This window comes from Lepisma saccharinum, chromosome 21, assembly GCF_977018435.1.
Source record: "Lepisma saccharinum chromosome 21, izLepSacc3.1, whole genome shotgun sequence".
Lineage (NCBI taxonomy): Eukaryota > Metazoa > Arthropoda > Insecta > Zygentoma > Lepismatidae > Lepisma > Lepisma saccharinum.
Genome location: NC_139249.1, coordinates 21,340,892 through 21,367,595, shown reverse-complemented (window position 1 = coordinate 21,367,595; position 26,704 = coordinate 21,340,892). Strand labels below are relative to the sequence as shown.

General features: G+C 38.7%; 1 protein-coding gene across 6 annotated transcripts in view; it reads right to left on the bottom strand.

Moving 5' to 3' along the window:
- Positions 1–26,704, bottom strand: part of LOC146004093 (chymotrypsin-like protease CTRL-1) — a 239,742-nt gene that overhangs the window by 63,246 nt on the left and 149,792 nt on the right. The window contains exon 1 of one of the 6 annotated variants that reach the window (XM_083142731.1): positions 25,219–26,312. The exons of the other annotated variants lie outside the window; for them this stretch is intronic. The gene's annotated coding sequence lies outside the window, so the exon portion shown is untranslated. Of the gene's footprint in view, positions 1–25,218; positions 26,313–26,704 lie in introns of those variants that run through there. 6 annotated transcript variants of the gene reach the window in all.

Sequence of the window (26,704 nt, the reverse complement as noted above, 5' to 3'; positions counted from 1 at the left end):
AAAGGGAATTTCGATGAAAAATATCACAATTTCAGGGAAATTTGTTAAGGCTTCTGACTCTACATTATTACAGTTTATGTTATGTTCCAGCTTCATATTCACATTTTAATTTTTTTCTGATCCTTCTTATTTCTGGTCCCTTGAATATAAGCCTGTATCAATTTATATTTCTCTTAAGTTTATTGTACGTCGCTTTTCTGTATCTTCGGATAATTGTAACTATTAGAATTAACGATTTAATGGATTCCTGACCATGATTTAAACCTGGGACATCTGACCAGAAAGCGATGAAGCTTACGTGTATGTGAAAAATTTGTGTAACATTTTTTTTTATTCATACACTCATGGACCAACGGAAATTTTACTACTACTACTACTGCTAATAATAATAATAATAATAATAAATATTATTATATTTGTTTTGGTGAAGGGAAAAGATGGTCCAAAAAGGGAAATTTTGTCCCTTGGAAAGGGAAATTGTGCCCTCAGATTGTGGCAACACTGCAGTGAGCTTTTCCGGATTCTCTGGAGTAGCGACGTGCAGAGGGGAAAGCTTGTGGGCGGGCCCAGACTAGGTGGGGAAGGGTGCGGGATGAAAGCAACGAAGTGCTGCTTTGTATAACGGCCGTAAAGCAAAACGCTTTCTGCTGCCAATTTCTTCTTTTATTCTTAACAATGGCCAGTGTATTGTTTTACACAAATAACAAATAATATTGACGTTTATTTGTCTTTTGATGCTACGAAGAACAGAAAAAAGTTAAAACAAATTTAAACATACATTTTCAAAAAACATGCAAATAACCACAAACTATGAAACATCATGTATCAAAATGTGTTTTAAACAAGTCTGAAAAATATGTTTCAAACACTTTGTTTTAAACATTTGTAAAAAAAAACAAAGCCATGTGTTTCAAACAAGTTGTTCTCGAACACATTCAACACTATGAGGCGCTCTCCTGAATGCAGAGTCCCCCTAGACTTGCGAGCTGACATGTTTACTACGGAACTACAGGACCGCGAATGAGCCCCCTCCCGTGGATGCCCCTCCCCTCCGCGCGTTCATTGGACGAGGCGCACACCCATCAACATGCGCACAGAACGCGTTCGCGTTTTCTTACTCCAGAGAATCCGGGAAAGGAATACAGGAAGTGAAGAACATGGACGCCGAAATTCATCATCGATTGTGTCGTGTTCATGGCAATGGCGTTACGTCTGATAGTGCTGTGAGAGACTGATGCAGGAAATTTAAAGTGCGCTTGTACTTAATGAAGGACGTAATGGAAAACCTTCAATTGTGACCGATGAACTCGTCCGACAAATTGAAGAAATTGTGCGAGGAAAATGACGTGTCACAATTCTCCGAGAAATTTCCAGGACACATTCGACGATGAATTTCGGCTGTGTTGACTCCTTCTGCTTGAAGGAATCCCCACCACGTACCTCACTACTGGTGGGAACAGTCATGCGAGCGTCCATGTTCTTCAGTTCCTACCCGCTCACTGTTGAAGCAAATGGACTGCGGTTGTGTGCGGAGTGCGATTACACATGCGCGTGCGCATGCGCCATCGCTGTGGTTATGTGTTCCATTTTACGAGCCAATCGGAAGTTGATTTCTTAATAGCCCTCGTATTATGGGCAGATCAGCACAAAGGCTATTTTTGCCTGTCACACAATACGGGGATATGGCCCTTAACAAGATCAAACCTGAGGGCAGGGCCCGATCAAGAGAATAAAATACGCCTGTTTGTAACTTCCCAAAACGATTTCTAATAATACTGTCGTAGAATTACTAACAACCACAAAAAAACACACTGTCTCCGAGAACCAAATACCCATGGCATAACCAAATCCCGAGGCTACAAAGGGGCACACAGAAGTATGAACACAAGACTACACGATCTGACAGAGGATTACAGAGTGGTGTACCGCTGGGAAGCGAAGCTGACGTGTGGGGTACCTTCTCGGAAGGTCACCCCTTGCACCCCTGTAGGAATTAGCAAGAGATTTGCCAGGGACCCCAACTAATGATAAGAGGATGATGATCCCTCAATAAACAACAGCCACGTTTGTTAACACACTAATTCCATTAGATTTTTAAACAAATCTTCTTCACGAAGCAAGTTTAGTTTCGCGTTTTAAAACATCATTATAGCTCTTTTCAGTTCTTACGGCGGGCGCTCTAGAAGCTGGCAGGGGAATTGGGGAGCGGGGAAGCGACCAATCCAGCACGATAAGAAACGTAGCGGCCAGTAGAACGAGTTTCAAGTAGTACTTTTTCCGGCCGTGTCTCTCGGCGCCACTGCTGTTGTCTGATTGGTCTGTTGTGTAATCCCCGCTCCCCACTTCCCCTGCCAGCTTCTAGAGCGCCCGCCGTAAGAACTGAAAAGAGCTATAATACTCAACAATTAGTTAGGTATTTGTATATTTTTGCTTTAAAAAGGAGGAAAATGTTAATAAACTTAATTAAGGAAATTTTCAGAACTTGAAAATATACACTACCACAACAAGGTTACGTCATCCTCACATTAAATATTTTCAACAAAAGATGGAGCTAATAAACTGCTTTCGGTAATTAATTTAAAAGAATTAATTTTACAAGTTTAAGTTAAAAAAATACGGTGAATAAAAACATCAGTAAAGACGAAAGTTAGATTCGATAATTGTTAATTTTTTTTGTAGTTTTTATTACTTTAATATTTTATTTAAAATTGTTGTCATTACGATAATGATTTTGATAATAATAATGATAACAATAATACTTAGATGTTCATTAATTAGAAAGCGAAATATCTTCCGGCTTACACGTTCATGCAGTAATGCTTTGTATTTTTCTATTGTTGTAAAGAAAAATTCTTAATTTGTACTGGGGTTGTGCGGGATCGGAAAAATTAAAATTACCGTGCCGTCCTGACTTCGGGAAATTCCAAATGACCATTTTTAGAAGTTGTTAATTCTCAATGTTTTCTGCAATGTAAGTTTCTGGCACGTCTCGGAAATTTGTTAGTGTTTATTCCAGAAATGCATGAAACAATCGCTTACGGGAAAATGATGTGTCTGACTCGAGATTTCCACAGCGTCGGGAAACTTTGAATATTTCCCGTCCCGAAGATTTTCCGACGAGGGTAGACTCGATCGAATACGAGCGAGAGAAAGTGGTCCATGTAGTACTCTGGTAAAAATAATGTTATGTGGCCCGAAAATAATTACTAAACTACAGGGTTATTACAAATGATTGGAGCTGTTTCATGAGTTTGCTGTAGCTATAAATATTTGAGATATTGCCATGAAATTTTACAGTAATGTAGAAAAACTCAAAGTTTTCTTCTCTTGCAGGCGTGTTTCGGATTTCTGTCGGGAGAGCGCAGCACTGAGCAGTAAGTAAAGATGGCGACAGGCGCTCAGAAAGCTTCTTCTGTGCTGGAATTTCATAACAAAGTTCAAGAAAGATGCACCGAGTGCGAAATCCATTCGGCGATGCACAGTTTACAACTAAGCAGGCCCGTAGCTAGAATTGATATCAAGGGGGGGCTAACAGGTTATCGGGGGGGTTGTAAACGAAGTCCATTTTTCAAAAGTTTAACAGTGTTAAATGAAGGTAAATTATGTGCATGTGTGGGGTGGGGGGAGTCATAAAGTTACATAAAAGTTAGAAATATACAAAAACTTCGCTTGAAGTGTTAATTGACTGCTATTGAAATCATCCCTTACTACACAATCCATACTACTTTTGATGATACAGATATTTATAATCACACAAAAAATTTACAATATTCAATCATAGTGCCTACAGTACAACATTCCACCCCTGCACGAAGCAATGAAACACCCCTTCGTTCTCAAAACTTGGGATATGTTGACCTTTGACGCAGATGGGGAGGGAATTTGCATGATGACATCAAAGTCACAGATTTCTGTCTAAATGGGAAGTCGAAACAGTGGCAGTAAAGGTAAACATAAATAATATAATAGCTGCTGTTCATGTTCTGTGAATTTATCCTTCACCAAAGTTGTGAGCAAAATAATATGTGCTGTCTACATTTTCACTCTTCACTGCAAACAAATTACATAAAATAGTTTTACCTAATGTCAAGGGGGCTGACGGCAGTGTCAGGGGGGGCTGATGGCAGTTCCAGGAGGCGCTCAGCCCCCCCCCTGGCCACTGCCTGGCTACTGGCCTGCAACTAAAGCATGCCTCTGTAAGGGGGAATCAACGGGTCGGCCTCCAGTGAGTGAAGAAACTGTTGAGCGCGTGCGAGCGAGTTACACACGTAGCGCACAGAAGTCGACGAATAGAGCAAGCAGACAGCTGAACATTCCACAACCAACCGTTTGGAAGATCCTACGGAAACAATTGCAACGGAAGCCTTACCGCTTACAAGCAGTGGTTCGCAAGAAATATGCGACACGAATGCAACAACTGATGGAAGAGTATGTTTTTTGTGAAAAACTTGTTTATAGTAATGATGCACTCTGTGCATCTTTCTTGAACTTTGTTCTAAAGTGTCGTTGCACATTTTTGACTCACTGATACGCATGAAATTCCAGCACAGCATAACCTTTCTCAGCTCCTGTCGACATCTTTACTCACTGCTCTCTCCAGACAGAAATCCGAAACACGCCTACACGTCTACATTACTGTAAAATTTTATGGCAATAGGTCAAATATTATAGCTACAGCAAACTCAGGAAACAGCTCCAATCATTTAATAATATTTACTGGGCCTGCATATAGACAAGACTGGACACCATGTATCAATGCATAGAAGAACAGGGATACAACACAGGAAATGAAACTCATAGCATCTTGTTGATCAAAATTTTTGTAAGGGGGTGCGGGGTTAAGGCCATTGATAAAACTTAAATTGTATAAATAATAATAATACAAATGGGCTAATGGTTACGATTATTATTATTATGCAATAATAAATATTATAAAGCAATAGAAACACCAATTTTATTTCAAAATTATTATAATTAGATTCTTGAAAACAATATTTTGTTCTATCCATCAGATGAGTGAACATCCAGGACGGAAGACTTTGGCTGTGAACTCTCAAGTAAGCGAAGAGAGGAAGTGAGGAAGTAGTAGCCAAGGAGAAGAAAGGGATAGGAAAAATTTCTCTCTTGTATGGTATGTACAGTCACCAGCCTAATTATACGGCGATAAGTGGATTTTAATAGCAAATTTTCAATAGCAAATTTCTACCACCGCCGTAGAGTTAGGCAACACACATAACGCCTTGCGGGGAAGAGAGTATTTCAGGATGTGGGTGCTTCGTTTTTATTGCTGGTGACTGTACAGCTGTAAAGGCTCATACTTAAAAATAAATTATATTATATTCTTCAAGGCGCATTTACGTTATCGCTACACTGTCCTTCTTCACTAGTTAAATGAAGAATCTATTGCAATAGAGAGTTTTGTCTCCTAGTTACGGAGGGGGTGGGGGTCATCCCCGTTAGTGTATTTGCTTTCAATCTTGTCTTGTAATCATCATGTTCCGTGTTCGATCTCAGGTGGAAACACATTGCAGTGTTTCCGGAGGTGTAAGGGGGTGATATTTAAGAAGACACTCCAATGTCAAACTCCCTTCCATGTAGTATACATCCTGGACTCACAGCCAGTATAATCCCCTGTGGAGATCGTATTGTGTCGAACCTATATGCTTGTGACAGTCCCTTCATCCATCTCTCCGGCTCCATTGGCGAAGTTGTTAGCTCAGCGCGCTTCGAGGTCCCGGAATCGAATCCCGGCCTGGGCAAGGGTGCTTGTCATTGTCCCTTCATCAGTTTCGTTGTGTCATCACTCATCATTACCTTCGCCATGAGCCAAAAGTGCCACATTCTTAAAAAATATGCAACCAAGTTGCCACCAAAAGTGGTGTTCACAGAACACTTCTTTCGGTGTTAATGTGGAATTGGTGTTATTTGACACCATTTATGGTGTCCTGTTCCACCAGTTGAAGTCGCATCACACCAAGTATGGAGGCCTTTAACACCCGTTCGGTGTTCTGATGCACCAATTACGGTGTTACACCACTTTTGTTGGCAACTCAGTTGCAAAGATTTTAGAGTGCAGAAAAGCAGAGAAAAATTAACTAAATCGATTAAACATTGTTTCGGATCATGGTTTAAACTTCATGTACAGTCCCAATAAACCTATGTTAACATAAAATGGACTTTAAACAAAGTTTGGAAAACGTTGTAAGTTAAACTCTCTGACTCTCTCTCTCTCTCTCTCTCTCTTTCACACACACATGTGTGTGTGTGTGTGATTTTCATATTTTACTTTGCTTTTCTGCCATTTTTGGATATCGTGATGATAAGGATGATACGTGGTAAGATGATATTGCTAAAAATGACAATCACAAACTATAACCATATGCAAGGTGTACGAGTGAAGAGAAAGAAATATTTAGTTAGTTTGCCACCAGATGGCTTTGATTTGCAAAAAGGGGCGTGGCTAAAATTCCGGAAGTCGGAGGAAAGGGAGCCTCGTGTGGGAACTTCACTTCCCACTGATTGGCTGAGGTTAAAGCACGTTAAATTGAGTTCTCTTTGAGTGTTGAAAGGGGTCATCTCGGAATGGAACAAAGTACAGGATGTAGTTGTTTTGTAGTGGTTTAGTATTTTAAGTTTTTATGTAGAGTATTTACTTGGGATTTTTAGTTAAAGGACTGAACACTTTGTTCTATTCAGAGATAGGTCTTTTGGGGGAAAATTAATATTAAAACGAAATTACTATAATATTCTTTTGGTTAAATAAAGTGTAAGGAAGTCTTAATTATGTAAAGATTTAATTGGATAATTTAATTGTTTCTTTATTATTTATTGTATTTAGATTGGGGGTTTATATTCTTATAATCATCATTTATTTAGTCACAAGCCCTTCAGGCATTATGTTGTTAAATAAACCTTTTTACTATTAAGCCTTTTATGTATAATTTATCTAAACCTACAATTTTACGGCTTAAGCCTTCCACTGCCATATCTTTATATTTCTGCTAGGTTAATAGACCGACTTCAGTTGCAAGCCTTGTGTCCTAATGAAGGACAATATTTCTTAGTGAATAATTGTAAAGGAAGTGCGGTAACATTATAGTATAAGGGAAACGGATTTCTTCAAATTTACAGGAGAAAGTACTTACGGAAATCATTTTCTGTAGCGTTGTGGAAGTTCGTGAATCTAGTTTTGATCCATTTTAATGCGAAAACATGTCGTTTTCTGCGAAAAACTCTGTCCGACACGCTGTTTCTGCTGCCGCCATTTGCTTTCTGCACGAGAGTACAATGTTCCACAGTGTTAAGATGACGCAACCCCATAGTCAGTGTTTCAGCCTCGCCGTGTTTTCACTAAAACATGACGTGTCGAGTATTTTTATTTTTTTAATTTTTTTTTATTAACTATGCTTGCCTAACCTAAATTAACCTAACCTAACCTTACGGAAAATGGTTTTTTGGGCTAACGTCAATGGTTTTTGGGGCTAACGTCAATGGTTTTTGGGGCTAACATCAATGGTTTGTGAGGCTAACGTCAATGGTTTGCGACGTATTAGCATAATTTCAAATCCGGGCACGAAAGTAGGTATTTTCAGGTGAACGAGGTTGCAACACTGCATAAATCGACAAAACACTGGCACAACGCGCCCTGAACCAGTACGCTATCGCCCGCCATAATGTGTTCCAGAATCGAAATAACAAGTAACAGTAAGTACTCGTAAATGTAAGAAATAGACATTATCTTAGTTAGAAATGCATTTTTTCACTTTAGGAAATGTTCCGCATTCCAAAATAGTACGTTAGCAATGTAAAAAATATGATTTATAGGTGTTTCCCTTATACTATAATAGTACCGGAAGTGCAATAAGAAGCTGGTCATAAAACACACGCCAGAGCCTCGTTAGTCTCCAACAATACAGTCCAAGCCATGCTTCATGGAAGGAAGTTTCGTACAGGTTCAAAACCGGAGCCACTATGCTGTGCCCCATCTCTCCCCCTATTTACACGCCGCACAGCATCACGGTACTACTTGACATCCGACGACTGGCGCTTATAGAGATATAAACTCAGGCCACAAATCCCTTCAGCAGCCTTCCATCGAAGAATCTAGGCCAGTTATTGGGAACCCTTGCTAAGAAGGTGCAAAAAATTGCGAATGAGCTGCCTCGTAAATTAAAGCTGGCCACTCCTTGTTCTATCACGTGCAAAATTTACATTCAAGGGCGATCCGGACAATTGCTGCAAGAGGCAAGTTCAATAAATTGTGTCTCTTGTGCGTCCAGGTTCCAATCTTAAGTTAAGCACACAGTGCAAGAAGCAACGGTGATGATACTAAACTCACGGTACCTTGCTAACTGACACATAGGGTAAATAGAAATTAAAGGAGTAAAAACAAATTCATAATAAATGTTGATATGAAACAGATATAAAGGAAGAAATGTAAAAGTCTTGATATATTCTTAACCAATGAATAGTAGGAGTAGAAATAAAAGAGGGAAAATAAAAATGCATGATATCTCGTTAACCAATGAATAGAAGGAGTAGAAATAGAAGAGCGAAAACCAAATCCATGATATCTTGTTAACCAATGAATAGTAGGAGTACAAATAGAAGTGGGAAAATCAAATCCATGATATCTTGTTAACCAAAGAATAGTAGGAGTAGAAATAGAAGAGGGAAAATCAAACTCATGATATCTTGTTAACCAATGAATAGTAGGAGTAGAAATAGAAGAGGGAAAATCAAACTCATGATATCTTTTTAACCAATGAATAGTAGGAGTAGAAATAGAAGAGGGAAAATCAAATCCATGATATCTTGTTAAAAAATAAATAGAAGGAGTAGAAATCAAAGAGGGAAAATCAAATCCATGATATCTTGTTAACCAATGAATAGTAGGAGTAGAAACAGAAGAGGGAAAATCAAACTCATGATATCTTGTTAACCAATGAATAGTAGGAGTAGAAATAGAAGAGGGAAAATTAAATCCATGATATCTTGTTAAAAAATAAATAGAAGGAGTAGAAATCAAAGAGGGAAAATCAAATCCATGATATCTTGTTAACCAATGAATAGTAGGAGTAGAAACAGAAGAGGGAAAATCAAACTCATGATATCTTGTTAACCAATGATTAGTAGGAGTAGAAATAGAAGAGGGAAAATCAAATCCATGATATCTTGTTAACCAATGAATAGTAGGAGTAGAAATCAAAGAAGGAAAATCAAATCCATGATATCTTGTTAACCAATGAATAGTAGAAGTAGAAATCAAAGAGGAAAAATCAAATCCAAGATATCTTGTTAACCGATGAATAGTAGGAGTAGAAATCAAAGATGGAAAATCAAATCCATCATATCTTGTTAACCAATGAATAGTAGAAGTAGAAATAAAAGAGGGAAAATCAAATCTATGATATCTTGTTAACCAATGAATAGTAGGAGTAGAAATCAAAGAAAGAAAATCAAATCTATGATATCTTGTTAACCAATGAATAGTAGGAGTAGAAATCAAAGAGGGAAAATCAAATTCATGATATCTTGTTAACCAATGAATAGTATAAGTAGAAATCAAAGAGGAAAAATCAAATTCATGATATATTGTTAACCAATGAATAGTAGGAGTAGATATCAAAGAGGGAAAATCAAATTCATGATATCTTGTTAACCAATGAATAGTAGGAGTAGAAATCAAAGGGGGAAAATCAAATCCATGATATCTTGTTAACCAATGAATAGTAGGAGTAGAAATAGAAGAGGGAAAATGAAATCCATGATTTCTTGTTAACCAGTTAATACAAAGTAAATCAAATCGATGATATTTATGACCAATAGAAAGAGAGATAAAATAATGAAAATTAATGAATAGCAGAAGCTGAAATAAATGTAAAAAATTAAAACGTTGATATCTTGTAAATCAATGGATAATGGAGATAATATATACCCATGATATGAAACAAAGGTAAGCCCAAACATAGATAATAGACAAGCGAACCAACGGTAAAGGTTTTTTTTTCCATCTCATGATTTTGTGATGGATAATTTGAAAAATAGCACAGTGCACGATTAGAACATTAATATGGAGTATGAGCATGATTAAGTAATATGAATAAATGATGCTAGAACGTAGGAATTCGAAAGTGTCGTGATAAAGTAAATCTGGATCCTCATTAATGCTGATGATGTATTTGTCTTCATCGTTACCGACTCGTTTCATCCCTAAGGATACATTTACGAAATCATCCTAATTACTAGCATGTGCTAACGGCACACGAACTGCCTGGAAATGCATATTAAGTGAAAAATTCTGTTTCCTGCAAAATTATGAAACAGGGTCAGGTAAACATAAGACAGTTACAGTAACATCCTGGGAAAATATTAATTCACATCTTACTCAACATTCAAATCCTGCATTGCAAGTGATGACGTCAGAGTGAGTTTTGGTGAGAGAAAGCGGGAGAGTTTTCTAAAACATCCCATACAATTTTGAGCGAAGTGCACCTTTTAATGTCTTGCATATACTTAGTATATAAAAATAGGAATATAGTAGTCAAAGCACAAAAATGGGAGTAGGGAAAACATATATATGATAATAATAAATTAACTTAGATTAGGGGTACAACGCATGCACACACAGATAACAAAATACATCAAATCTATTAAAACGTATCGATTTTGATGCATTAAAGTGTGTTTCTTGACCTTTTGCCAAGAATAAGGTTTACAGTTTGATGCATTTTTGTGTAGGTAAAGGTAACGTCAAAATGCATCATATGAGGCAAGTGAGAATATACTTCTGTCGAGCCATACCTTAATGCATCGATTGATGTACTTTTATGCATCTTGGTCTGAGCTACATACTTTATGCATTGTTTTGTTTCGACTTATGCATTTACTTTTCGGTGCGTATAGATGGCACGGAGTCGAGACAAGTCTAAGTCGAGTTATGAAAGAACATAACTGTTTCCTTCTTGTCTCGTTCTCGTCCCGAAATAATACATTTAACACAACCTAAATGTTGGTTGTTTTAACTCAGTCATATGTTCAAACAGGGTAATAATATAAGATGTATATAACCAGCTACCTCCTCCGTGTATGTCTGTAGAAGTCATATAGCAATACATTTTATTTGATTTTCTAGTGTAGAATGAAGTACTGCATATCCCCTCCTACTAACCCTATACCAATATTGGGCCCTGGCTTACCTACCGACTGCTGGCCTCCCTCCCACGAGGGCCTCCAGGGGGGCGTGAAAATCTGCAGCCAGGCTAGGGGGACGGGTGGTCGGGCCGACCAACCCCCAGCCGTTGTAGGACTTCGCGACCGGATGACGCTCACTCACTCGGAGCTCCCCAATTTCCTCACGATGGTGGGTTGCCACCGGCCCTATACACAGGCCGCAGCCGCCGTCCAAAGCAAGGTGCCTTAGATCGCACGGCCACGGAGGAGGACGAAGTACCACATACCCGTTCTCCTTTCGACTTCCAAAATGTTTTCTAAGCATCATCCCTAAACATACAGGCATTAGTGTTCCTTTCCATCCCCATCATCAACTTCATTTAATCATCATTCATTTTCACTGTCGTGATTTACCGAAAGAAGTAGAAGAGAGGCGTTAACAAACAAAAACTACACTACATTTTAATATTAATTAAAAATTTTAGGCTTCGTTTCAAGTTGCATATTACATTGAGTAGATTTCAACTTCGTATCTTGTTATGTGTGGTGTGCCACCCGTGGTGCACAAATTGAACATTTGTAGGCGTAGAAAAAACTCTTTGTTTCTCGTTCGTTCTGGACTGGTGTTCATTAACGTAAGTTCAATACTTTACTTGCAATAAATCTTTGTAACCCCTCAAGTATTTTTGAAACACCCGGTATATGGATGGTATCGAGTAGAGACGAGACGAGACTTGGCGTAGTCTGGTTCTCCTCTTGAGTCTCTGACCTCCCCGGTTGCGTAGTGGTAACGTCGTAGCCGTGTAATCAAGTGGTCCCGGGTTCCATACCGATGGAAGCACATAATGGTTCGGATACCACTTTAAACTGTAGGTCAAGTCCCAATTAGCCAATCACTACATAAAAGTAGACTTAAAACTCAATACTCCTCTTGAGTCTTCAAGCATATAATATGAAAACGTGCAGGGTCTGTATAAAAAGTAATGAGACATTTTTTTACGCGACTGTACGTCGCAGCGAGCTCGCTCCAAGTGGGTTCGATGGAGGGGAAGTAAGCTTCAAAACGCACCTAACGTCAGTCAGTCACCTACGAGCTTCGTGGTTTAAGTGGACCCCTGTCTATAGGCTCGGTCGAAGCTTAAAAATGCAACGTGCCATCGAACAGCACTACACCATTAAATTCTGTGTGGGACTCGGAAAATCGGCTATGGAGACGTTGGCCATGGTCCAAGTGTTCGGGAGTGAAAGTCTATCAAAAACTGCTGTTTTGAGATGGCACAAGTGCTTCAAAGACGGTCGAGAGAGTGTGGAAGACGAACCCTGCGCAGGACGCCCGTCCACGAGCGTGATGTGTTGAACTCAGACCGGCGGTTAAGTGTTCGAATGATTGCAGACCGCGTAGGAACTGATAAAATGACTGTGCACACCATCATTACCAGAGGCCAGACATTGCCGCCAATTGGAGGCTGCATCATGACAATGCACCAAGCCACACCTGCTTCGTGGTCAACGACTACCTGGCCCGGAACGGCATCGCAACGCTTCCCCAGCCCCCCTACAGTCCCGATCTGGCCCCGGCGGACTTTTTCCAGTTCCCCCGAGTGAAGACAGTCCTCAAAGGACACCGCCATGGGACCGTAGCAGAGGTCAAAGCGGCTTCGATGCGCTGCTTGAAGGACATTCCGGAAAAGGAAGCCTTCCAACCGTGAAAAACTCGTTGGCAGAAGTGTGTTGACGCCGAAGGGTCCTATTTTGAAGCATATTAATGATTTGTAGCGATATCTTCAATACATTCCCCCCCCCCGAATTTGGTATTTTTATACAGACCCTGTATATAGCGTGCCATAGCACAAACGTTCACAGCCAATAGAGTTCATTAGGAACAACCAACTTTTCTTAATAAACATTTTTTTCTATTTAACGCCTTGTTTTAATGCTACGAACCCTCGAAAAACGGCAGTTATGTCATGAATATATGCGACCATGCAGCACAAGCTATCAATTACCACTAATGGACTGACTTGCTATCAACAAAATATGACTTATGTATAAATAATCATGTAGATATCGGCTTGATATGTCTGAATAAGCCGCATAGTGAAGTAAATTTTGTTTGGATAAAATTTTCAGGTAGAGTGAGATTACTTTCGTAACATCTCTGGGTGTTCTGCATTTGCAGCTTGGGAGCGAGTCAAAAGGTTCGAAGCCTCCAATCAAGAAGCGAGCCGCTGACGTCATCTCAACCCAGCACCTATCGCTAACTCTCCCGCTCACGCTCTACACTGTTGTTAGGCTCGCTTGCTGAACTCACACAGGAACCTGGAGATGTTTTGAAAGTAATCGGACTATAGCATACCAAAGTTTCGGAAACTACCTAGTTAAGTAAAAGGGTCGACCTGTCTCGTTATTTTCTCTATAATTATAAGTCCATCTCGGTCTCGTAATGAATTTCGAGACGAGACCGAGACTTGTCTCGATACCATTCCTAACATTTTAGGCAGTGGCGTAAATAAGGGGGGTCGAAGTGGGCGACTGTCCGGAACCTCTCGTCCCATGAGGTTGATACGAAAAATTTAATAAATAGAAGTGAGCAAAAAATATATGGAAAAGGATAATATTTGTAGGCAATAAAATTAAAACATTCCGTTTATATCTGGTTAAACATTATAATTTGAATGAATGGGTCAAATCATGGGCGTAACATACAAGCTCTAAGCCTAAGGGGGGCCCGAAGAAAGTAACAGTTATCGTCATATTTCTCATGTGAAATATTTACTAAAAAATTAACGATAATTTGCTTGGACATTTTTACCCATTTATTCATTTCTTGAATAAAAAGCACTTTGTCTTGTATTTTCTTCTTTCTCTTGACCTTGAATAAGTTAACAATAAAGCACCTCCTACCACCACAAGTCAAGTGTGAGACATTTAAATGCTTGCGTTGTTTCCTGACACTTTTGGCTAATCGCGACGATTAGGATGAGTGATATGATGAAATTGAAAAAGGAACACTCACAAAAAACACCCATGCACATCTCAGGATTCAAACCCGGAACCCATGTCGCCAAAAAAATCAATGTTATTTCGGAGGTTTCCCACGGCCCCTCCGCTGGGTACGGGCCTGTCTTACAGGTTCAGATTTCAGCTACCGGAAAACAGGGAAATACATTTTAGGGTGAGTTAAATTATTAAATGTCCTTTTCGTCAGTAATTATTATCATTATCATTATCTCTGAAGATTTTTTTTTCGTTTCACATTGAGATTTCAAATGTAAAGAACGGGTGGGGGGCCTCGGATTTTAATCTCGCCCAGGCCCTCCCGATATGTTGCTACGCCACTGATTCAGGTGGTCAAGTTTGACCATTCTCATGATGAAGTGAAATTCAACAAAGTTTCCTTGGCTTTGCTTGTAATCAGTGATGAGCGTCTACGCGTAAACAATGATAGTCTACATTCTACACGTAGACTATTTTATACACATAGATTACGTAATCTATGTAAACAACATGGCGAAAGGTGTCTTATCAAAGGGCGCCGTAGAATTAAAAGAAAATTATACTGCGTATCAGTTGCTGATGTGTGAGAACTTTTCATACTCTTTATTCCAAATTCGAACAATTTCTCACCTAGGGAAAAACCTAATAGAGGAAATATTGTAGTGTTTTATGGGAAGAAGACCACTATTGCCTCACGACTGCTATCTATTGTTGTTTTTTGCATACTATTTATCTTCTCCCATAGTTGATAATAGAAGAGAAGAGAAATTTTGTTGTAAATAGGATTCTTTCATTTCGTTAGGAACCAATTTAGTTGAAAATGTTACTTTCCTTTCATGAAACCCTTGAAAATTAATTTTAATGCACTTTAGATTGTCTACGTAGACTATGTAAACTACAACCCAATGTAATCTACGCGTAGATTACGTGTAGACAACGCATGTAGTCGTAAACTTATAGTCTACGGCACATCATTTCTTGTAATCCTGGACCATATCAAGCTTCTTTGTCACAAAATGAGTGACAATTTTACAAGCTTTGTTCTGTTAAACGAGAGCATATACGATTCCCTGACAATTATCTTGTCAGGCGCCCTAGCGTTACCTGCAGCCTTTCATTGAAGAATTTTTCTCAAGAAGAGAAAACGATTAATTAGCATTTCAAACCGGCTGAAATTATAGGGAGCGAACCCAACTTAACAGGTCACAGACATGCTTTTGTTCGGCTTAAACAATGCTCGAGGTGATTGTTGGCAGAAAGGACCTCAACAATGAGATGCAGTGAAACCGAACCGAGCATCAGAATTTATGACTGGCCAACCGTGAGGCGGACTTTCCATTGTGGTTAGAACAAATGGGGTGTGATTGCCGTGGGAGGGGGGGGGGGCAAGAGGGGCAATGTCAGTGTCGCGAATCTGATCTTCGTTTTCCCTTGCCGTGACTTACATGGTTATGTCCCGGTCTGATAAGCAGCGCCATCTCTTTTTGTCCTCGTGGAACACAGCCAGACGGTTAGCGAAAGTTCGAAGAACATTGTTTTCTGGAGACAAAAGGACCAAGGAAGCCATAACAACTAAATTGTGAATAGGGTCTAAACGTTATTTTCTACCTCTATAGGTTCATATCTGCCATAAGGATTAATGAGATAAGCCAGAAAAGAACAAACATTGAGAAACTTGCAGGATTCGAACAATCTTCCGCTCAAAAACACTGCTAGCTGTAACAATTGGGATAAAATTTCCTCAGATGAAATTCCTCAAGCGTTTTTTTTTATATATATAGAATACTGATAATTAGGGCCTGGACTTTATGTCCTATAAAACAGTAAAATAAGTATGTAATTATGTCATAAAAATTGAAAAATATGTCAGAAAAATGCAGAAATATTCCCGGTCAAGCCAACAATATTCACAACAGTACTTTCGAATTTCTTATTATACGGGAAGTCAGTGTGTTCCAGGGAAGATCGACTAAGGGTGGTGATGGGATATTATTTGAAGTCAGAATCCCTTTAACCGAAGAATGTAGTGGAAAAATACTGAAATTATCGAGAGGTTCACTGCGATTATCCCCAGTTTAATTTACTATTATGTCAGATTTACACCTTTGTGGAAACTGTGTGGTGGAGCAATCTCGCGTCACTACCAGAGCAGAGACACGTTTTCGTTCGCATGCTCCAGACATACATGGGATAGAGTATATGCATTGATACGTGCGTGGCTCAAACGACAAGTGATCTTGAAACTCCCGTACTCGATTGCCGATAGAGTAGGGGCTGTAATCAATGATGTGCCGTAGACTATAAGTTTACGTCTACATGCGTTGTCTACACGTAATCTACGCGTAGATTACATTGAGTTGTAGTTTACATAGACTACGCAGACAATCTAAATTGCATTAAAATTAATTTTCAAGGTTTTCATGAAAGAGAAGTGACATTTTCAACTATATTGGTTCCTAACGAATTGAAAAGAATCCTATTTACAACAAAATTTATCTTCTCTTCCATCAACTATGGAAGAAGATAAATAGTATGCAAAAAACAAAAAAACAGATGGCAGTCGTGAGGCAATAGTGGTCTTTTTCCCATAAAACACTAGAATATTTCGTGTATTAGGTTTCTTCCTAGGTGAGAAATTGTTCGAATTTGGTAGAAAGAGTACGAAAAGTTCTCCTTACACATCAGCAACCGATACGCAGTATAATTTTCTTTTAATTCCACGGCGCCCTTTGCTAAGTTATCACCTTTCACCATGTTGTTTACATAGATTACGTCATCTACGTGTATAAAATAGTCTACGTGTAGAATGTAGACTATCGTTGTTTATGCGTAGAGGCACATCACTGACTGTAACGCACAGAATGTTATTTTTACTTTTGACTGTCAGGAGAAGCGAAAAGAAGGTAAAGAAATTAGAACAATTGAACTTATTTGAACCTTTTTCTTCAATAATATTCCCACGGCTTTCAATTGTTGGCGTGATATAGAAAAAGGGGAGGTACGTATTATTGTTCTGTACTAGTTGGTAAGAAAAGGCTGCATCTGCTTTCAATTTCTTTGTCCGTCATTTCCTTATCCTGCCATTGATAATATAAAATATCCGTTGCGTTAAAGGTACAAAGAATAAATTATAAAATAACCGATTATAAGGAAGACAATTACGAAATTATACAGATATAATGTCTTATTACGAGAACATTGAAGAAATATGATGTGAAACGCCAAATTCTTAAAATATGTCAAAATATACCTTATCAAGTTCGTCTATTTCGGCTGATTTTCTTCAGATACACAGATGGTGTATCCAGATTGGAACTCCTGTATGGAATTAGCGTTAGTAAAGAAGATATGAGATCTTCAATATTTTACATAATATTACGCTGATTATAAAATCCGTAATATTTTTATAAGTAATCTCTCACAGTATTAAAAAGCTAATTTTATGAGTTTAAATAACGCTACGACTTTACTGTCTTTGAAATGGGCGTGCTATTTATCTTTGAAAAATACTACACAAAATAATACGTTTTGAAGTTCCCTCCACTAACTTTATCTTCTCAAGAGTGGTTGCTATATTTGTTGTTCTTAGCAAACAAATTTAAAACACTATGTTCGTGACAAATTGTTTATTCCTGAAACGAACATCAGTGCCATCTTTTGTTGTTAAAAACTATCATCAGTATTCGACTCACAGAGTGTGTTCGGTGAAAAAGCACCTAAGTCAAAAAATGAAAGTTTGCAGCAGGCAATCTTTTTATGTTTATTATTTTAATAGGAAACATTAAGTGCATCATATACATGTTGGATCATCATTGTTACGAATATTCACACATGCCCAAAATAAAATTAGGCTATACTTTAAATGTTTTATTTAATTGTTTCAGTGCGACTTAAATGAAAGCAAGGAAACCACAGGTTTGTGACTTAACTGTTTCTTCCGCACATCCTAGATATATCTGTAAACATTCTTATTTCTGTTCAATGGAAATAAATTACCGAATTGATAATTAATTATTTTTATTAATATTTGTTCCTGTTCTATGTCGCTTTTCTGCAACTTTTTGGCTAACGAAGATGAATGATGTTTAGATGAAACTTACGAAGAGCCATTTATAAAGAACGTCCATGACCATGTCTCGGGTTTGAACCCATAACCTGTGATAGTGAGATCGTCAGCCGACCATTCAGCATTCACGGCCACTGAGGCAGTAGGAAACCTTGTATTTGTGTGTGTGTGTGATATATATATATATATATATATATATATATATATATATATATATATATATATATATATAGCTATCTTAATCTTAGTGTGTTTTGTTCGTTGAATCTACACTTGGACTATGCTCATATTTATGAAAAATAGTACTATTTATGAAAATTATTTTTTGTTTGAAATGAATACTCGTGAAATGGAAGTTTTAGGCAGTGATCATTTCAGATTGGTGGATGCTCTTATGTAATCATATGGTTCACACACAGGGTGTATAAAAATAATGATTTTAATTTTAAAAAAATAATTTTTGATGATTTTTTAAATTTAAATCAGATTTTTTTATTTAAATATATTTTTTATTTGTTTAAAAATACCCTTAACATTGCTTGTATGATTTTTGGCACCATACATGTAGATATATATATCATTTATAGAAACACTTTTTCTAGTAAACGGCCCTGTTAACAACTCGAACAGATTTATGAAAGCAAACATATAAATATACATTTTTCTGTTTCTGATACTGCATATATGAACTTACTATCGAAATGATTGTTGAGTGTGTTAATGGGAACTAAAATTGCAAGGAATATAGAGATTAGGTAAAGCCATCCGAAGATTGCCGATCTTGCACGAACGCGTGACGTCACCGGAGAAGCAGTGAGCTCGGCTGAAGCAGACGGCCCCTAGCATTTATATGGGAGATTCAGAGAGCGAAAGTATATTATTACTTTTAGGAGGGCGAAAATAATAATTGTCATCCTCCAAGATGGTATTGAGGCATCCTTTTAATGATTAGTAACATAATTGAAAACGCGCTACTTTTAAAAGGGGGCAAAGTACATGTGAAAAAATGTATTTTGAAAATCCATATTCCTGAAACTTTCTGACCGATGCGCTACAAAGAAAGTTGCGTGTTCTCGTTTAGAATTTCGTCATTTTACAAATCGTAATATAATTTTAACAAAAACGTGGCATGCTAAAGAAGAATTAAAGACTTTAAAAAATAATTGATTAGTAGACCTAGTTTATTTTACTTCGCTATCTGTCACATATGGCTAATCGCAAAGATGAGGATGCGTGATGATATGATGAAATTGAAGAAAGGAAAGTAGACCCATGCCCGGGCGGGGATTCGAACCTGGGGGCCATTGGCATCGTAAAGCGTTGTGCTAACCACTTCGCCACGGAGGTCAGCATTACAAGGAAATAAACAGAAATTGGCATCTATGTTTTAATATGCGAGAAACATTTGCGAGGATGTTATTGAAGTAACAAATAATTATTACAAGACGTTGTGATGAAAATTATTAATATATCTGAAATGTCGAGAGTTGACCTTGCAGTCTCTAAATGTACTTTTAGGCTTACGCAAAACTTTTACTCAAAATTGATAGGGTAAATTTATAAGCTATTAAAATTAAAACTTATTCCTGTTCGAAAAGAGAAACTGTCAAGTCAAATTAATATTTCGTTGAAATACATATATTTGTCTTTCATGAGGCCAAGAGAGTATTTGGAGGGGACGCTGGCTTGGGAAGGCTATAGCCCCGGATCTCGATCTGCAAAGGGGCTTCCAGTGGGAAAACATTCCTATGAAATAGTCCAGAAGAAGGGGCGAAATGATTTTTTTAAAAATGGCTCAAGAATACAAAGATATAAGTGGATATTTGACAAGCTTAGTCTAAAACTTACAACTGAAATCGTACGTGTGTGTGTGTGGGGGGGGGGGTGGCTACGTGAGGTAACACAGTGGAATATGATTCACAATACTAAAATTAAAATAAATATGTGGGAACAATAGAAATCAAAACATGTTGTAGCTAGTGACGGCGCAATAGTAAAGATGGAGGAGTAAATCATATTTTCCCGGGGCAATCATTTTTATTATTCCGTTACATACGACACAAAAATGCATATTTTGGCTAAAAGAGCATTGTTTCATTTATTTATTTTGTCGTTTTACTGGGGGCAGATAAGAGAGAGAGAGAAATTGTCGAACGAGAATTGGGGGGCGTTCCTGCCCCCCCCCCCCGTAGTGTGGTCACTGCCTATGGCTATGCTGGAGAAGAATGCACCAATTAATACGCTATTAAATAAAACAGATACTTTTAAAACTTTTAATCAAATTATTTGTGAACTATGATTTAAATTTAGAGAGAGCACATACCTGTTTAATTTAATTTGGATGAGTTAACTTCTGAAGCCTGCCATTTCAGAGACTTCTTCCGGTGTAACTACACTGCCCTTTGAGCCGTAGCTGCTGCGTTCAGGTGGCGGAACGAGCTGAATACTATTAAAACAAATATGTGACAAATATATATAAAAAAACAACGTGTTGAAGCTATTGACGGCGCCAAAGAAGAGACAGAAGAGAAACGTGGAGAGTGCAGTGATATTTTACGGGAAGCAGCAGGCACGTATCCAGGAATTCCTTTCGGGGCGGCGGCTGAACCCCATTTTTTAAAGGGGGTATCACAATTGTATGTTTAAGGCCAGTGGTGGCAATTGGGTTCCAAAATGTGGGGAGGGGGGTGGAAAAGGAGACAAGCATTAAGAGGCCATAGTGTGATAGTGTGGAGGCAAAAGAATGGGGAGCAACTATCTCCTAAATCGTCGCCACTGTTTAAGGCTGCCATTTTAATCAGAACGTGAAATCAGGACATTTTCTACCACTCAACTCCTCTGTTTCCATGCATTAATATTGTGTGCTGGAACCATCTCAGTATGTATGTTTGTCCATTTCTTCTCATCAGGCATCAAAACATCTATGTACCAGAAGTATTTTTACGAAGGCGTTACACATGCACGAAATGCACAATCCACTCGACAACGCAAGATTCAAACTGTGTGCATGGAACTGGAATCAGGCAGTTCACGAATATTTCTTTCTCATTCGAGCCTGAACACCACTAATGTGTCTTGTCCTCCCATGTTTGCAGCTCTTATAAAAGCCGAAACCCAACAAATTGTTCATATTCATGCCTAAGCACTCGCAAGTGTCCAAAATTGTCTGTTGAGTGTGTGTCGAACCCATTAGCCTTAAACAAAAGTATTTTTTTATGCCATGAAATTCTCGGACTGCATACACAAAATTTGGTCCTGGCACAACCAAATCCTCACTAAAAACTTTGATTTTCAGTTGATCTGTGCAGCTTATTTCTTTTTTAATAAATCGCTCCAATGCCCAGCCCGATACTGCCGAAATATTCACTTTAGAAAGAGAGACCTTCGATCTCTTCGTCTTTCCACCCGAACTACTCGTAGCACTGCTCGAAGTTCCGCTGTCGTCAATGTTTTTAGCTTTGGGACCGAACTGGAACTAGTGGTAGACTTCGTTACTTTACGGTATTTAGTCCATTTCATTTTCGAATCACTAGATCTTATAAAGCAACCAATGGACACTGACTGATCACTAATCGACTGTATGAATTGTCACACTTACCTCTGAAGTCTCCACCTATTCTGTTGTACAGATCAACCGGGAAATTGAAGCCGCGTATTAATATCCTCATTATATTCTAGAACGTTTCGCAGATATCACGATTCGTAAATATTGCTAGTAGTTCGACTCCTTCTCTTTTTCAAGAACGTTCCCTCTCGCGCTTTCCAGAGATTAAAAAATTACAATGAATCCGAATCGCTGTACCTGCGGCGCTACCTTTGTTGTGCAGCTTCCAAATGCTGACAAGTCTCTTCTACATAGTGTTCAAGTTCGCTACGACAACACCGAAAGCGTAAGGAAAGTTTACGTGCAATATTATCAACAGCAGGGTTATAGAACATTCTCCGTCTTGCCTTGATAAGTATTTCTCTCCTAAAATTATGGTCACATTATTCAAGAAGACAAAAACCTAATTTTATCTAGTGTAAAATGGAAACTTTCCTGGTGGGGGGAGTCCACGAGTTACGATCCCCACCTTGAATACGCGCTATAAACAATAACAGGGTCCGTAGAACATTCTCCGTCTTGCCTCGATAATTATTTATCTCCTTAAATTATCGTCACATTATTGAAGAAGACGAAAACCTAATTTTAGCTCGTGTAAACTGAAAAATTTCCAGGGGGAGGCGGCTCGAACCACCTGATCCCTACCTTGGATACGCGCTATTAACAATAACAGGCTTATAGAACATTCTCCGTCTTGCCTAGATAATTATCTCTCTCAAATTATCACCATATTATTCAAGAAGCCAAAAACCTAATTTTATCTAGCGTAAATTGAAAATTTTCTGAAGGGGGGCTTGAGCCCCCTGATTCCCACCTTGGATACGAGCTGTTACCAATAACAGGGTTATAGAATATTCTCCGTCTTGCCTCGATAATTATTTCTCTCCTTAAATTAACGTCACATTATTTTATTTGAAACCACAAGAAACAAAAAATCTCATTTTATCTAGTTTAAACCGAAAACTTTCGGGGGGAGCTTGAGCCCCCTAAGCCTTGGATACGTGCCTGGGAAGCAGTCACTTTTATTACACCCTTACATTTACATACAATATTATAAAGTTCTGCTTTTAGATCTCGCACAATGCCTTTTTCACAAAAATGGGCAATCTCGCATTTTTTTATATCAATCAAGCTGTGATATTTTAGATTTCTTCCGTTAGTTTTCTGATAATAGTTTTCACAGCTTTCCATAGCATTTAGGCATGATTTCAGTTGACAAGAACAAAATAATCTTATTTCAAAACATAGAGCAAAAAGAAATCCAACGCGCTTAAGTTAAAACTCCCTTACATTGGAAGCCTGGAGAGAACAAAACAGGGGTTCCTTCGTAACACGATTTCTTGAAAACCATTTTACACATTTGAATCAACTTTGTGATAAATTGATTAGAAAGGATGAATCTTAACAGTAAAAGTAGTACCTTTTCCCTTGCTACTATATTTTAGAAGATATTCGTTGTCAAATTTCTCAATATTTGCATAAGGAACAAGCCTTTTCCGTGCCGAGTGTTTCGATGGTGACGTCATGCATCCACGGACAACTGCGCATACGATCTGCGCCGCCGAACGAGCACCCCCTGCTAAAATTGTTTCAGTAACTTTTCTTCCAGTGAAAATAATATATTCTGCATGTACTCCACAATTGTAACTTAAAATATTAACTTATGTACTTCTATAGTACCTATAGTACATAAGTACATATAGTAGTAGCTGAATTTTGGCAATTTTTTAATGATAATTTGAGAAATATGAGCTGCATGTTTATATACAGTTTAATGATAATAACACTATTTATGGTTTAACATGATTAGTATTTTGAATATTTTTCTGCACAAAAATGTTTGCTATTTTCGCCTATAAAAATTAATGAATTTTAAATCAAGAGAAGTGAACGTGTGTTTAGATTTCCTTTCGTATTAGCTTCACCCCATCTGTTGTTTCCTTTCTTCTCTCTTCTTAGAGCCTAATAAACACCATTAAATGATTACGAGATTACTGTACTTTCACTAAAAGTGATTCTGATGTCTACAAAATCCTTATGTACATTATTCTATAAATTATTTATTTCAAAGTGATTTAAATCAATCAATATTGTTCATACAAGATTAATCTTGTACAGTCGTGCGCAAAATATAAGAGCAAGCAAATTGTTCATCACCTAATGTTGTTTTACGTACAGTGAAAGTGCCAAATAAAAATGAGTGCGGAAAGACGGGACTATTTTCTAGGAGGAGAACAGTTACGATTAATATACTCCAAAATACTAAGAAAATGATTTTTTTGTTATTTATCGTCGCTTTTATACAGATATTTGGCTAACCGCGACGATGATATTGAGTTATTTGTTTCTTTGAGTTTTAAATCTACTTTATGCACAGATAGGCTAATCGGAACTGGACCTACAGTTTAAAGTGGTGTCCGAACCACTATTGCCTCCACCGGACATCGAGCCCGTGAACCATTCAGTACAAGGCTACGATGATAACACCACACCATCGGGGCGGCTCGAGGGTGAGTGATGATTAGGTGAAATTGATGAAGGTACAAAGAGTACCCAGGCCGGGATTCGAACCCAGGAACTTCGGTGGCGAGATTGAAATTCGACCGCCTAACGCGCCCTGGAACAGAACCGGCTAAAACATATACGAAAATGCATATTTGAAGTTAATGCGCATTTATTTATTTACCTTTTCTTGTTTCCTGAAGCCGGACCCTGTGGCCGAGTGGTTTGCACATCGCGCTGCGACGCCAAGGGTCCCAGGTTCGAATCCCGCTCGGGCTTGGTTGTTTGTGAATGTCCATTCATCAATTTAATCATTTCATCACTCATCCCCATCTTCGCAAATTAGCCAAGAGGCACAAAACGCGATGTAAACTAAACTAAATCAATCAATCAATTGTTTCCTGAAGAGGGAAGACGCAATACGAGGTTCAGAATTTGAAGTCAAAGAGCCAACGAGGTAAGAGAAACACTTTACAACATCGGCACAATTACATTCCTTGAAAACACACAGAATTGAAAAGAAAAAGGGAATGAATGGACAATTAAACCACAACGGTCCCAGCTTCGAATCCCGGCGTCATCATATCATCACTCATATGCATCTTCGCAAATTAGCCAAAAGTTGCACAAAAGCGAAGTAAAATAAAGCAAATCGATCAATCAATCAATCAAGCAAACCACTTCAACCTTTTTTGTCGATTGTACCTGTAGGTGGTACTTCATTAACAGTAAAGGTACTTCTAAAGTCAAATTGTAAAATTTACTCGTATCAACTAAGTTAGCATGTAAAATAAATATTCTCTAGACAAGCAACTAGTAGATACCCATCCAGGTGAAATTTCAATAGCAGAAGAGGAAAATGGATTGTTCTTCTTACCTGATCAAGCATCCATTCTGTGCGATGAAGCATCCGATTAATTCGTCCCGTCAACCTTCACCATCACTGTTTTATTCAACAATCATGTTCCACTTAACAATACACAACAATGGCTATCGAAATCTGTTAGCCTCCGTCCATTGTTAAACAACACTTGCACTCGCAACACTGCCTTCAGAAGACCAGAAATCGCATACTGGTCAGGGAGAGGCTTTTGAAGTTATGGATACGAAGTTCGAATCCTTGTAGCAACTCATGAGCTCGCATTTTAGCAAGCATTGTTGCTTCATTGCATTGTTGTGGCGATTTCTGTTAATCTCGTTGTTGCTGGGTGATAAACGATTGCACTCTCGTGCTTGTGTGGTGGCTGAAAGTAATTGGTAAGCTCAAGAAGGTATTGGCCATTGACGTAGTTGTACTCCAGAGGCTTCCGAAGTGGCTCAGTGGTAGCGTCTGCTCTTGGGACTTGAACCTGAGTCCTCTTCAGAGTCTATAGCGGGAAGAACACTCGCTTTACTCACGTAGTACCAAAGCTAGGCACATCCACAACTACTGATGGTGTGGTGATGTAGTTGGTAAGCCCAAAACGTTATTGGCCATTGACGTAGAGGCTCTAGGGGCTTCCAAAGTGTTTCAGTGATAGCGTCTGCTCTTGGGACTTGATTCGAAGACCTACTCAGAGTTCATACCGAAAAGAACACTCGATTCACTTCCGTAGAACTAAATATAGGCACATCCACGACTGCTGATGGCTCCTTTGCGAAAACGTACTTCCAAAGTGGTTCAGTGGTAAAGTTTGTTATTGCGACTTGATTCAGAGACCTCTTAACAGTTAATACCGAAAAGAACACTCAATTCACTGCTGTACTGCCACATCCGCGGCTCCTGATGGCTTCTTGGACGGTCCAACTAGGAACACAGTGGCTGCAGAACACTCGCCCGGCCAAACACGACTGTCCTGGAGGATGCTGATGAAGAAACGACCGCGCGTGTCTCTGCAGGCGGTCTGGTCTTTGACTTGTCGCGCGAGGGGAATGTGCTCCGGTTGTTGAAGCCACGGCGTCCACCAGTGCTCGAGTCGCCCTCACCCGAAGGCAGGCATCAGCTGTTCTGACACGGTTGCGTGGTCTCCTTCCCACCGGCATTCTCACGGTTACCAACCCATTGAATCCTAGTTGCCTACTTGTCCCTTCCCCGTTCCGATCGTTAATGCCGAAAGTAACTCACAGGTAATTTTCTTACTCTGCCTTCACGTAGAAAGTAATCCAGTGTGTGTGTTCCCATGTGCCGTAACAATATCCTATCCAGACAACAATGGGATATTCTTACTGAAGATCGAAATATCCAGGACATATCCTGGATTTATATCCAACTGAACATCGTTTGGATGCATGACGCATGTCCAGGAAATCATTCTCTATTTGCTTCGTGTCATAGAGTCTTCGTACCAGCCACGTTTGATGTAGACCAATTCCAGAAATTTGTG